Below are 13,341 nucleotides of genomic sequence, written 5' to 3' on the forward strand. Positions count from 1 at the left end.
ATATTTTTTTTGCACAACAAAATGTAAAATAGTTTCAGCAATCACAATCGTAAAAATGATTATCTTATCTAGGTTAGAAAGTGTTGAAAAAATAATTAAATATGTTAAAATTATACAAATAAATAACTTGATATTATTATTATGAAAAATGACATAAACATACTAAATAGAACAAATATAAAATCATGCTATATATATGTGTGAAATTAAAATTGCATCAAAATATAACAAAATAACCCTAAAATTTTTTGCCAAGCTTAAATCTATATGAACACAACATCCTTAACTTAGTCCTATCATGCTAGAAGCTAAGTATAGAGAACTTTGTGATAGGAGGAAATGACAATGGGAGACAAACTTGTTGCGTGAGAATATAATATGTTTGTTTTTTTTAATAAGAATGTATGATATGTTTGTAAAAGAGTAGAAAGAAACATGTGCGTGGAAGTGGTGGTTACAAAACAAATAATTACAAATTTAATATTATAATTAAATTTTTTTACTATTATTTTTTGTAGTACAACAACATGTGGGGTGGATATTCAAACTCGCGACGTTTTGGTCGGGAATACATGCCTTATCCACTTTCGGCGGTCCAGGCAGGAACCTCTGCATCTGCACAATTGCAGTATTCGTTTGTTTTTTGTTTTTTTTTTTCAAATTCCATTTATTAAATATCTGATTTTTTACTCCCTCCTCATTTTTCCATTCTTCTTCTAACTCTTCCATTCTTCCTCCTATTCTATCTTCATCATCACTCTCATTTTAATCCTATTTTTATTTCGTTCCCTTTTTCCCTTCCATTTTTTGTTTCCTTTCTTACTTCCCTTCCATTTTATCTTCACCATCATCCTTCTAAGGTAATTGTTAATATTTTTATTGTTTATTTTTTTTATTAATTTTCTTATTTTCTTTTGTTGTAAGAACCGTTCAAATTTAGTAGAAATAGCAAACTTAGAGCAAGATTTTGTCTACAACACAGGTATCTTTAATTACTTTATTATATATATTTAAAATATTACTGAGATATGTAAATATTTTTTAATATGAATTTTAATTGAGGCATATTTTTGCACATTTTTGTTTTAGTAATTGAATTTCAAAAATGCATGTGTATTTTTATGAGTTTGTGAGTTTATTTACTTTTTTAAAAACATTTATAAAATTTAAGCAAAATATTGAAAACTAAAAAAAAAAAGTATTTTTACTTTGGAACATGTATGTTTTAAAAAGACAAAAAAATAAAGTCATATTGTTACAAAACTTTTTTACAGATTTTCTTTTGAAAGATATTATATATATTTGAAATATTATGTTTGGTTTTAAAGATTTTAGAAATTTCGGAAATTTGTAAAAGATATTATATTATACTTTAGTTTCAAAATATCTCTCAAACATTTCGAAAATATATAGATTAAAACAAACACAAATTGAAACTACTAATACCAAAATAGTACAAAAGTAATTATGGACTAAATTAAAATAGTATTTAAAATGGTATATATATATGATACTCAAAACAGAAAGATGATGGTTTACATTATAACTTTGTTGTTTTTATCACTTTTCGAAATCTATTATACATCACCTTATTAATTGATTTATGGTGATAAACTTATAGCAAAAAGATGTAAATGTGCTTTTATCACTTATTAGTATTAGTAATACTTATGTAGATATATATTAGTGGAAATTTTTAATGTTGTAACTTTTGTTAAAGGAATATGATTAAATTAAAATATATACTACATGTCATCAAAATAAAGAAAAGAAACCAATAATGTAGTTTCCAAATATTATTAGAGTCAAACTATTGATAAACAAAAAACCAAATTCACCTATATGTAATTTTTAAAAAAGGGTCTGAGTAGACACTTGGGTATTCTTTGTTCCGCATCAAACAAAACGAAGCCTAGAGAGAAAATTCAAAATTGATATAGGAACCACTAAAACTCATGATTCAAACAAATCAAACCCAACCCTAAACCCTAAGCCCCAAACCCTACAAATTAAACCCTAAATTCCAAAACCCTAAACCCTAACGAACCCCTAAAACTCTAATAAAAATCAAACCCTAAACCCTAAATCTTAATACAAATCAAACCTTAAACCCTAAAACCCTAAACCCAAAACCCTAAACCCTAAAACCCTAAACCCTAAACCCTAAATAACAATCAAACCCAACCCTAAACCCTAAGCCCCAAACCCTACAAATTAAACCCTAAATTCCAAAACCCTAAACCCTAACGAACCCCTAAAACTCTAATAAAAATCAAACCCTAAACCCTAAATCTTAATACAAATCAAACCTTAAACCCTAAACCCAAAACCCTAAAACCCTAAACCCTAAATTCTAAATACAAATCAAACCCAACCCTAAACCCTAAGCCCTAAACCCTACAAATTAAATCCTAAACCCTAACGAACCCCTAAAACTCTAATACAAATCAAACCCCAAACCCTAAATCCTAATACAAATCAAACCCTAAACCCTAAAACTCTAACCCCTAAAACCCTAAACCCTAAACCCTAAACCCTAATCAAACCCAACCCTAAACCCTAAGCCCTAAACTCTACAAATTAAACCCTAAATTCTAAAACCCGAAACCCTAACCAACCCCTAAAACTCTAATACAAATCAAACCCTAAACCCTAAATCTTAATACAAGTCAAACCTTAAACTCTAAAACCCTAAACCCTAAACCCTAAATACAAATCAAACCCAACCCTAAACCCTAAGCACTAAACCGTACAAATTAAACCCTAAACCCTAACGAACCCCTAAAACTCTAATACAAATCAAACCCTAAACCCTAAATCCTAATACAAATCAAACTTTAAACTCTAAAACCCTAAACCCTAAAACCCTACACCCTAAATACAAATCAAACCCAACCCTAAACCCTAAGCCCTAAACCCTACAAATTAAACCCTAAACCCTAACGAACCCCTAAAACTCTAATACAAATCAAACCCTAAACCCTAAATCCTAATACAAATCAAACCTTAAACCCTAAAACCCTAAACCCTAAAACCCTAAAACCCTAAACCCTAAAACGCTAACCCCTAATGAAAAATTCCATTATATGAAAAATTTCATTGTGGCATTTTTCATATAATCTTACTGAAATTATTTATGAATGTAATGTTTTACTTTAATTTTTAACTTAATTCACAGTGCAAACAAATAGATTTTGTACTAAACTGATGAATATATGGTTTATTAATCTACTAGACTATCATAATATGAAGGATAATAATAGCACAGGACCGTATGATTCATCTGTTTTACATCTTCAAGCTAGCCATCGATCTGAGTTGGTCTGGCAAACTGGATACACCGACCCCTTACATTGCAGACGTCGAGAGGCTACTATTAGTAGGGTGACACGTCCAGATCCTCGATAGATCCATATCTACGACAAGTAGGATTTTATGGTGTGTCACGTTTGAATTTTATACAGTTAGACTGGCATTTGATCACAGCTTTGGTGGAGCGCTGGCGGCAAGAGACGTACACATTTCACTTGCCGCATGGAGAGTGTACCGTCACATTACAGGATGTCGCCATCCAATTTGGACTACCTATAGATGGAAAAGCTCTTATTGGATCATTTCAGCACACTTGGCGGGATGTGTGTACTGAATTACTAGGAGTTACGCCAGGAGAAAGAGATTTAGTTGGTGGTCGTCTTAGCTTACCATGGTTGGCAAACCAGTTTGATGATTTTGCCCATCTGCCAGATGATGTTGATGATGTAGCTCTACAACGTTATGCTAGGGCATACATTCTTACCCTTATTGGAGGTATTGTATTTTCAAATAAGTTGAACAGTAGAGTCCACTTGATGTACGTACCTACCTCTACTAGCAGATTTTGGTATAGCTGAACAGTACAGTTGGGGTGCGGGTTGCCTTGCATGGCTTTATAGACAGTTATGCAAAGTTGTAGCTATAGATGCACAAGATATAGCAGGACCAGTTATATTACTACAAATTTGGGCATGGGATCGCTTCCCTTTATTAGCACCCCGCATACTCCATATACACAAGAATAACTTAGGAGATAGACCATTGGCAGTACGGTACGTAATTTTATTTTTTAGTTCAAGTAATTCACACGTATGTTTCTTCAATAAAAACTAACATTCAACTTCTCATAAATGTAGATGGAACGATGATTTTAGAGTTACTGAATCCCCGACTCACGTACTTATCCAATACCGATTCATGTTGGATCAACTCATGCCGGATCAAGTATTATTAATTTTATTTATGTATGATTGTTTATTAACGTTGGATTTATTTTTTGGGCTTATCTTACAAAATTAATGCAGATTATTTGGGAGCCATATAGGCACTTATTCGGGCGCTTACCCGAGTATTGCCTTATTGGTCAGCATATATGGACGACTAGGAGTTCTCTCATATGTTTTTATGTGGTAGAGTGGCAATTTCCCGATCGTGTTATGCGTCAATTTGGGTGGGTGCAATATATTTCTGTACATTGCAACACAAATATACGTCTTCACACATATGACCTACGCGGGCGTCATGAGCAAAATTGGGAACAAACTTTGGCTCCCCAGATTAAGGAGTGGAAAAACCGCCAAAATAATACTATTAATGGTCTCCCTATAAATGAGGGTGCAGACGTTGATCATAATTATAATACTTGGTTCAATCGCATTAGTAGGAGACTTCTCACCAGGGCAGGAGCATCATATAATTATTTGATAATTAACACATTATAACTAAATTTTTATACCACCTTATTTACCAGTATTAAACTTGTTTTCATATTTTTTTCCAGAATGTCATGCCCAATATGACTGATAGCGGTAGAATCCATTTATCTAATAGTACCGAAATATATCGATCGATGCATTTTGAAGGAGTGATACCAGATCGTAGGAGAAAACGACAACGAAGAGGAGCTAATATCCTTGATGATGATCCAAATGACCAAGAATAGGAATTAGGTTAATTCTTAATCTTCTTCTAAGAATTTTGAGGTTTGTTTTATTGTAATCAATGAAATTTCAAGACATGCAATTTCAATTTTAACTACGTATTTTTTCTTTATGAATTTTGATGTTTGTATTTATGAAGTATATTTAATCGAAAATTAAAAAATTTAGATAAGTTATGAAGTTTGAGTTTTGATTTTATTATAAAAATTTATTAATTATTAAGTTAATAAAAAGATGAAAGACATATGTTAATATAAAAGAATAAAATATTTTTAAAAAAAGTAGTCATCAAAATTTTGAATATTTATTAATATAAAGTAATAAACTCTTAACCTAAAATACTCACAAAATAATATAAATATATAAAACAATTAATTCAAAAGAAAAAAAAACGTAGTGACGTCCATTCGACGAAAACCGACGACGTATGTATCCCTCTAAGATGAGATACGAGTGAAGTTGTTTAATACGAATATCGTAATTATGGTGTTTAATAAAAATTAGGATGAGATGTGAAGAGAAGTAAAAACAAAATAATAATAAAAAAAATCGGATGCGTCTCTTAGAGAGACGCATCTAGTCGGTCCGTCAGGTGGTCAGTCAAGGTCTCGTTACGCCGTCAAGGTCTATGCCGCCCCGTTACGCCGTCCGACGGAGCACTGAATGCGTCTCTTAAGAGACGCATTCGTATAAAACTAACCAAATGCGTCTTTTCAACAGACGCAACACCCTAAAAACCCAAATATTTCAACCCTCACCCGTTTTTTTCAGTTAACTTCGAAAAGGTCTTCAGTTTTTCAAAAAATCCCCCCTTACTCTTGTTATATCAGTAGTTAACCTCTATTAAAGCCCATTTTACTCTATAACCAGACTGATTTTAATTGTTTTCTTTACTTGTTTCTTACTCAATAAATGTTTTTTTTCACTATTTCGTTTTAGTTTCATATGGTACCTTATTAAACATATTTTTGTTAAGTTTATTTGTTTTCTTAAGTAAACATTGAAGTGTTTACTTATCAATCCTTGTGGATACGATCTTTTTATCACTTGCTACAATGGTTGTGTACACTTGCACAAAGGGTTTTAAACCGTACAACAGTGTGCATGCCAGCATTTAGTGCACCTATCCCTCATTCTTCATTAATTAGGGATTATTTTTTTCCATAAATGGAAGAGTAGGAGACCTTCTTTCTCCACATAACTCCATCATTGAAGAGATTCGCCATGTCAGTAGAAGGTCCATTGTCGCTCCCTTTCCCTCTCTCTGAATATCAGCTCGCAACCTGAGTGAATAGACTTCAATGTAAGGTGAAAAAGTTGAAGCATGAGCTTTATGAAATGGAGAATAAAGCCTTGTATCAGCACGGGAAAAGCAAGCTCTATCATCAAGAACTCAACGAAGCGAAGGTAAAGAATGTTCGGCTCCGGAGGCAGGTGGTTGAGCTGGAGGAATGCATTGCTCAATAGAAGCGATGTACTACCGCCCTGTCGGGCTGTATGCCCTAAACTCGTGGTTTGTAAACATAAAACAAATATTTATTCAATAAAGTTGTTATTTATGTTTCTTTTGAAATTGCATTAACTCAAATCCAATAAACTAACATCTGAGGTTATGTCATGTAACTGGAACAATATATAACATATATACAGCATATATTTAATATACAACACATATATTTGATATACAATGTATATATATATATAGTATATATACGATATACAAGTGGATAATGTTCTAGTAATAACCTAAAGGGTCTATAATATATAGGTAAGATTGGGTACCTTATCCTAATAACACTATGGATACGACCCACTTTGTAATAGTTACAAATGACTTTATCCAGTTCGTTCGTGTCGAGACATGCGAGTGGGGGTATCCTGTACAATGAGTTTGTATAAGACTGGACCACGAAATAATTAATCTTTAGTTGTAACACCGTTAGCTGATAGATTAACATTTCAATAGGATGACCATGTAACTCGATCTCAATCCTGAGTGATTTATGGACTCCTGCCTATTAAGGCTCGTCGTTTGATTTATATGGGTGAGAGTGGCCCGAGTCGTCGACTTAATATTCTTACCATTTTGGGGATGAGACCGAGTAGGGAGCTGGAAACATAACTACACAAGATGGAATTCACTCATTCCCGACTTTAGGGTAAATAGATGAGTGTTCTCTTAAGTGCTGACTCCGAGACTTGAACAAGAGGCCCCATACTCTCATAGGCCCGAGAGGGAATTTCGATTATTGGTCGGGCCATAACCGGGTTGTTCATTAGAGGATTAGTCGTACTTAAGGTCCATGATGTAACACAAGGGTAAAACGGTAATTTGACCCAACTGTGGTTACAAACACTTGTGAAGGATTGACTTATTATTAATGGTCAAAATTCATGGACGCAAAATATTCTACAGTGAAAAAAGTGCAGCTGTGGTTCTTTAGTGGAGTGAACGACAATTAGCGAATGTTGATTAATATGGTTAATGAGTTTAATAAATTAATCTCGTATCACTGGAGCTTCTGATATGTAGTCCATTAGGTCTCCTTGCTAGCTCGTAAAGGATAGTTAAGAACATTTAGTCTTGAAAAAAATTTGAATTGTTCAAATTTGTTAAAGGGAATTAAAGTTAATTGTATGAGAAGCAATTAATATAATGTATATTGATACATTATGATATAAAGTTAATTTTCAATTGGATTCAAAATTATGAGAAAGATGGATATTAGAATTTGATTCTAATATGGTTGAAAAACCTCCCACATCCCACCATTAATGGGGGAAGTGAGGAGGGTGGTGAGTGGAGGAGTGGTGACTTCCCCCTCACTCTCCCTCCCTTTTTTTAGTGCGGTTGAATGAGTTTCCCAAAACTGTAACGGGAAATCTCTCTCTCGATCTCTCGATCTCTCTCTCAATTGTAAGACGGTTCCCACAAACCAAGTTCTTAATATCCAAAGGATAGCGAGGAAGACCTTTTTGGTGGCATTGTTGTCTAGATTTGTTATGGATGAGAGAATCCTAATTTTCTACAATTCAAATTCCTTTATTTAAGGAATTCAAAAGGAAGATATCTTAATGGTCTTATGATTCAGAAGAAGATATCCTATATTTAAAAGGAGAAGATGTCCTGATTGCCTTGAGATTCTCCCCAGATTCAGATAACCAGGTTCCCTAGATGCATCAGGATTCGAATTCCACAATCCCTATAGGTTCAGGATTCAACTCCTATAAATAAGGAAGTAAGCCAAACCCTAAAGGTATGCTCGCAATACTCTACACTTTATACTCAACTACTCCATTTCTGACTTAAGCATCGAAGCCTGTGTGGCAAGAGCTACACCGGTCTTTAATGCTATTTTGTTTTGCAGGTCTCGTCGATCCCTTTTATTCTTGAAGATTGGTGTGAATTTGGCGGAATCCCAGGAGGCCAAATTTCTGCATCAACAACATTGAATAAGTGTCTTCAAAGGTATGTTTCACTACTTCCATTTTGTAATGCTTTTGTCTTTTCTTTGTTGTATTTCTAAAACAAAGTCGAAGCACATGGGTTCACACGCTTTCGTTGCGGGATTCAATCTCTTCACGCCTAGGAGGAGCGACCAAATCCCTTGACTTATCTTGTTTTCATTATCCTCTAATAATTCTTGTACAGGGCCTCCGGCCATTTTTAAATGAAAACATTTTCACTTGTTTCCCTTTGCTCTTTTTGCCGCTTTTTCAATTTTACATGTGAAGTATGAGATTGACTACTATAATATGAAAATTTTAAAAACATTCAAAAAACAATTACAAAAAATGATTCTCCTAGAAATTTTCTCGTTCTCGCTCCGCTAACACTCTCGTTCTCGTTCTCGCTCTCTCCTTTCTTCTCGGTTTGGCTCTCATGTTTCCCATTTATTTCTCGCTCATCTTTTTGAAGAAAAATCCAGGTAAGAATTTTTCTTTCTCATCCACTGATGAATCTTGTTTTCCAAAGTTCAAAGATAGTTTTTATGGATGTTTTAGAGTGCTAATGATTCATTCTTCTCTATAGATTGCACATTTCAAGTACATGTTGTTAATAATTGGTTAGGACACATGAGCACTTCTTAAAGAAAATTCAGTAGAAACTTATGCTTTTTCACTATGCATGTAAAAAAAGCATCTGGTGTCTCAATCCTACTATAAGAGAGTGGGTTGAGACAACTCATGAAGCGAGAAAGCAACAAGCAAGTAGGTTGATATGGCAAGGAAACCAAGTAGCTCAACAAGTCAGTAAGTAGCTTGACAAGTCAAGCAAGCACCTCGACAAAGTCGTGAGAGAAAAGAGTCGTGATGTGACCAAGGAGAATGGTACATCACCCAACAACTAAAGGTGAAGTATATAAGAATGTCTAATCAAGGTACAAGAGTTTCGAGAAGCATAAGTGGTCTCAATGACGTCCAGTAAGGGTCGAGTGGGCCTCGGTTCGGGATCCCAAAAGTCGGGGTTCCATAAGTAATTTCGATGAACAACTTTGGGGTTAAGTGTGCCACAATAAGATGTGTAAGCACGTCAAGTTTCACATCAAACAGAGTTATGATGTGTCCTGTAGGTTAGTGAGTGACTCCTTGTGAAACAACGTTTACGCCTGCCAGAGTGAAAATGCCTTAAAATATACTATAGAGGGAGGCATGGTGTCAGCTCTCCACCACCCTTAGGCCAAGTGTGCCTAAGTGAGCTACCTCATGGCACATGCGTGTGTCATGTCTTGGGGGAGCATCACAAGACGAGTGTCTTGGGCGTCTTCATCAGGGACCGTATCAGGTGGCACGGGTTTGTCGATATTGTGTCTTATACCGTGGAGCAGAGATTCCGTCATATGTTTGTGTAGCGAGACGGTATGTACAAACGAGTTTGTCTGAACGCAAAAGTCACCGTACCTCATTAACTAGTCGGATAGATGGATGTCTGGAAGGTTCGGGTAGAAAAGATGGAGACCAACGGGTTAGTTCTAAAAAAATTTGCCTGAATCTATAATAAAGTGAAATGACGACTCAAGGTATTGTTGGGCTCCCATTGTGAATTATAAGCTTGTTCTGACCCATTCGTAGGTCATGACTCATTGACGTCCTTGCTTGGTGTGGAAGTAGAACGCCTGAAAGTGCAATAACCAAGATGTTGAGAAATGATGGGACGAAACGTTTAAATGTCCTTGGCCTAGAGTGAGAGGAAAGGTTGAGCTCTGTAGCTTGGCCTAGAGTTGAGGCAGGCCGATTAGAGTCGTGATCAAAGATATGATGCACGAAGAAGCGACGTGCATTACCAAGAATGAATCAAATTTCATGCGTAGTTATGACCACCTGTGTGAGACTAAGCCAACGATGAGCGGAAAAATGCTTTTCCATGTGATTAGTTGAGTGAACGTTCAAGATGGTATCATGATGTGAAAATATAATGAAGCTTGGTCGAGAAAGAAATAACTTCGCCTAAGGTCTAATGAAGCCACAAGGGGTGCGAAAAATAGTATTAAGGCTAAAGTTGCTCGTAAGGACGGCTATGATTGAGCTAAGTTCATGGCACCGCATGATCAAAAAAATACGACCGTGAAATCTAGCACTTTTTTTTTTGGGATTTTAGTAAACACTCATTTCGAGTGGAGGCTAGCAAGAACATTTCCAAAGTCAACATTCCAAGTTAAGTCGACGCTGTTGGAGACAGTATGAGTTTGGTTGAACAAATTCCATGATTTTCGCTCCAAATTCCTCATGTTTTGATGGCAAGTTGGTAACCACACCAGCTCCTATAAATTCAAGGGCTTTCTCAGCAGTGGATCATCTTAGTTCATCACGTTTTTCAGTTTAGAATTACCTTCGTTCCTCATTCTTTTTAGTTCTAGGTTTTATAATTCTTAGTTTATCAAATTAAATTCATTTAAGTCTTATTCTGATTCTTTTTACACTTCATCTCTGTTGTACTTCATTTATTTCATCTCTAAACTAGGGGTGTACACGGGTTGGGTTAAGGGAGTTTTTTGGACCAACCGAATTTTTGGGTTGGTTGATTTTGCTACCCGAGAGATTTGAACAAATTATCCAACCTGACCCAACTCAACCCTTAGATTTTCGGGTTGCTGAAATGAGAAAAACAAAATAGAGAAGTGAAACTGAAAGAGACAAAAACAGACAAGGAAAGGGAAAAAGAGAAGTTTAAAATTTTTTTTCCAGAAATAATCAATTTGTTCTTGCTAGTTCATGAGAGAACAATATCAGAGGGATAATACCTAATAATAGAGTATTCAAAAAGAAGAAAAACTTCATTTTTCCATTAAAACAAATACCAAGGTGGTAAATTAATGGGGCGGCGGAGACGAACTGCGGCCTAATGTGGTGGTGGAAGGAGTGGCTAGATGAAGCAGAAGAGATGAATGGCTAGACTCGACAATAGCGAAGAGAGGTGGTTGCATGCAACAACGATGGAGAGTGGCAGAGACGAGTGGCTAGCTACGGTGGAGAGCGGTGGAGAAGAGTGGTCGGCATGAGAAGAAGGCTAACTGTGGAAGGGGCTGCACCGGGTGAGAAAGACAAGGGGCGGGCGGCGTGAGAATAAGGGGGGAGAGAAAAGAGAGAAAGAAAAGGGACTGGGGGCATGAGAACTCAAAAGAAAGGGGAAGAGAAAAAACCCAAGATTATAAAGTATATATTAATATTACTTTTTTTTAATTTAAGAAATAGTCGGTTCGGTTTGGGTTGAATCGATCAAAAATTTTTTAATCCCGTAAACCGAACCGATTTTTCGGTTAAGCAAAAATTCAACCCAACCCAAACCGCTTCTTTTTAAACCCAACCCAACCCTTACGGTTTGGGTTGGATTTGTTGGGTTGTCGATTTTTTTGAACACCCCTACTTTAAATACTTTCTAGCGAGTTTTATCTCCCTTCAAGCTCGAAAGAGAAAAATGTTAAGCTAGGGCTCATTGTTACTTTTGTTAAGAAATCAATGACAAAAATTTCTTGTATTTCTATGAGTACTTTATACACTTTAATTATGAACTAAATTAATTTTTCAACCTCTCTGTGAAATGCCTTAGGAAAATGAATTAAAATACAACACGAGAGAAAAGTTACAGGTAGTGCCTGACGCTACTGGTTAACTCCTCAACATATTTTCTCAAGTGATTTCTTAAATTGGCCGCAAATAAGTTTGCTAAACTAAAGCCCTAATATTGAACGAGTTAGATTAAGTGTTTAATAGGGAGTTGATATGGGATGTAATTTAGACATAAGCATAAAATATGATCCGAAACATAGCTCCTCTGACCCATAAAAGAAGAGAAGTTGGTAGTAATTTCTAGCTTATAATCACGCATAGACATATGACTAATGGTTGCCCTAGACTCTAAAGTAGCCAAAAGCAATTTGCAATAAGAATAGAATTCAGTTTCCAGTAAAAATCAGAAAAATGTTTGACACATTTTTCATAATTGTGTTGTTTCTTTCAAAACTAAAGCATAAAGCATATAGGTTGTATTTAATCAGTAGCTTGATAGTTTTAAATCCAAACCATGACTTCATCAACTATTTTTACCAATAAACCTAATTGCAATTTGAAACTCTTCACAATATCTTTTTTGAATCAAAGTCTCTATAGATATGAACTCAGAATACAATTTTCTTATATTACTTGTAGCAGTATGCACTTACACACAACCTCTTTTCCAATTAAGGTAGAGATGCAACATCCATACTAGTATGGATCTGTTGCTAGAGAGGGAACTTGCAGATTTTGAGAGTGGGTCTACCCATCGCTAGAGAGAGAACTTGCAGATTTTTAGAGTGGGTCTACCCATCGCTAGAGAGGGCAAAACCGGTCGGTACAAAAGAAAAGGAAACATATTCTTATCCCTCTCATTGTATCTTCATAGAATCACCAAATACCTTACAACATAATACATTGTCATCTCTTTCAATGCAGTGCAACTCATCTCATAAAATTAAAACTGAAAAGAAAAAGCTTCGACAACAAAAGTGCAAAACCGTCACTCATCACCTACGAATTTTGTGAGGAACAAATTTTTTTTGGAAAGATAAAGAAGGAGATAGAGGAAAGAGGGAAGAATCACAAATTTTATGATGAAGAAACTTTTTAGAAAGAGAAGAAGAGAGAGACGAGAAATAGGAGGGAAATTAAAAATTGATTTTCGTAGTTTCCAAGAAAAGAGAAGGGTAGTTGGTGTCTTTTGACATTCTTGCTAACAATAGCAAAATGATATAAATTTTAGGGTCCGTTGGGTATGCAATCTAAATTTTTGTTTTTTGTTTTTAGATTTATACATGTTTCACATATTTATTTTTGAAAATTGTTTTTCGATTACGAGATCTATACAGTTAAAATTCTGAAAACATTATTT

This window comes from Momordica charantia (genome assembly GCF_013281855.1).
Source record: "Momordica charantia cultivar OHB3-1 chromosome 7 unlocalized genomic scaffold, Mcharantia_2.0 BLBB01000007.1, whole genome shotgun sequence".
NCBI lineage: Eukaryota > Viridiplantae > Streptophyta > Magnoliopsida > Cucurbitales > Cucurbitaceae > Momordica > Momordica charantia.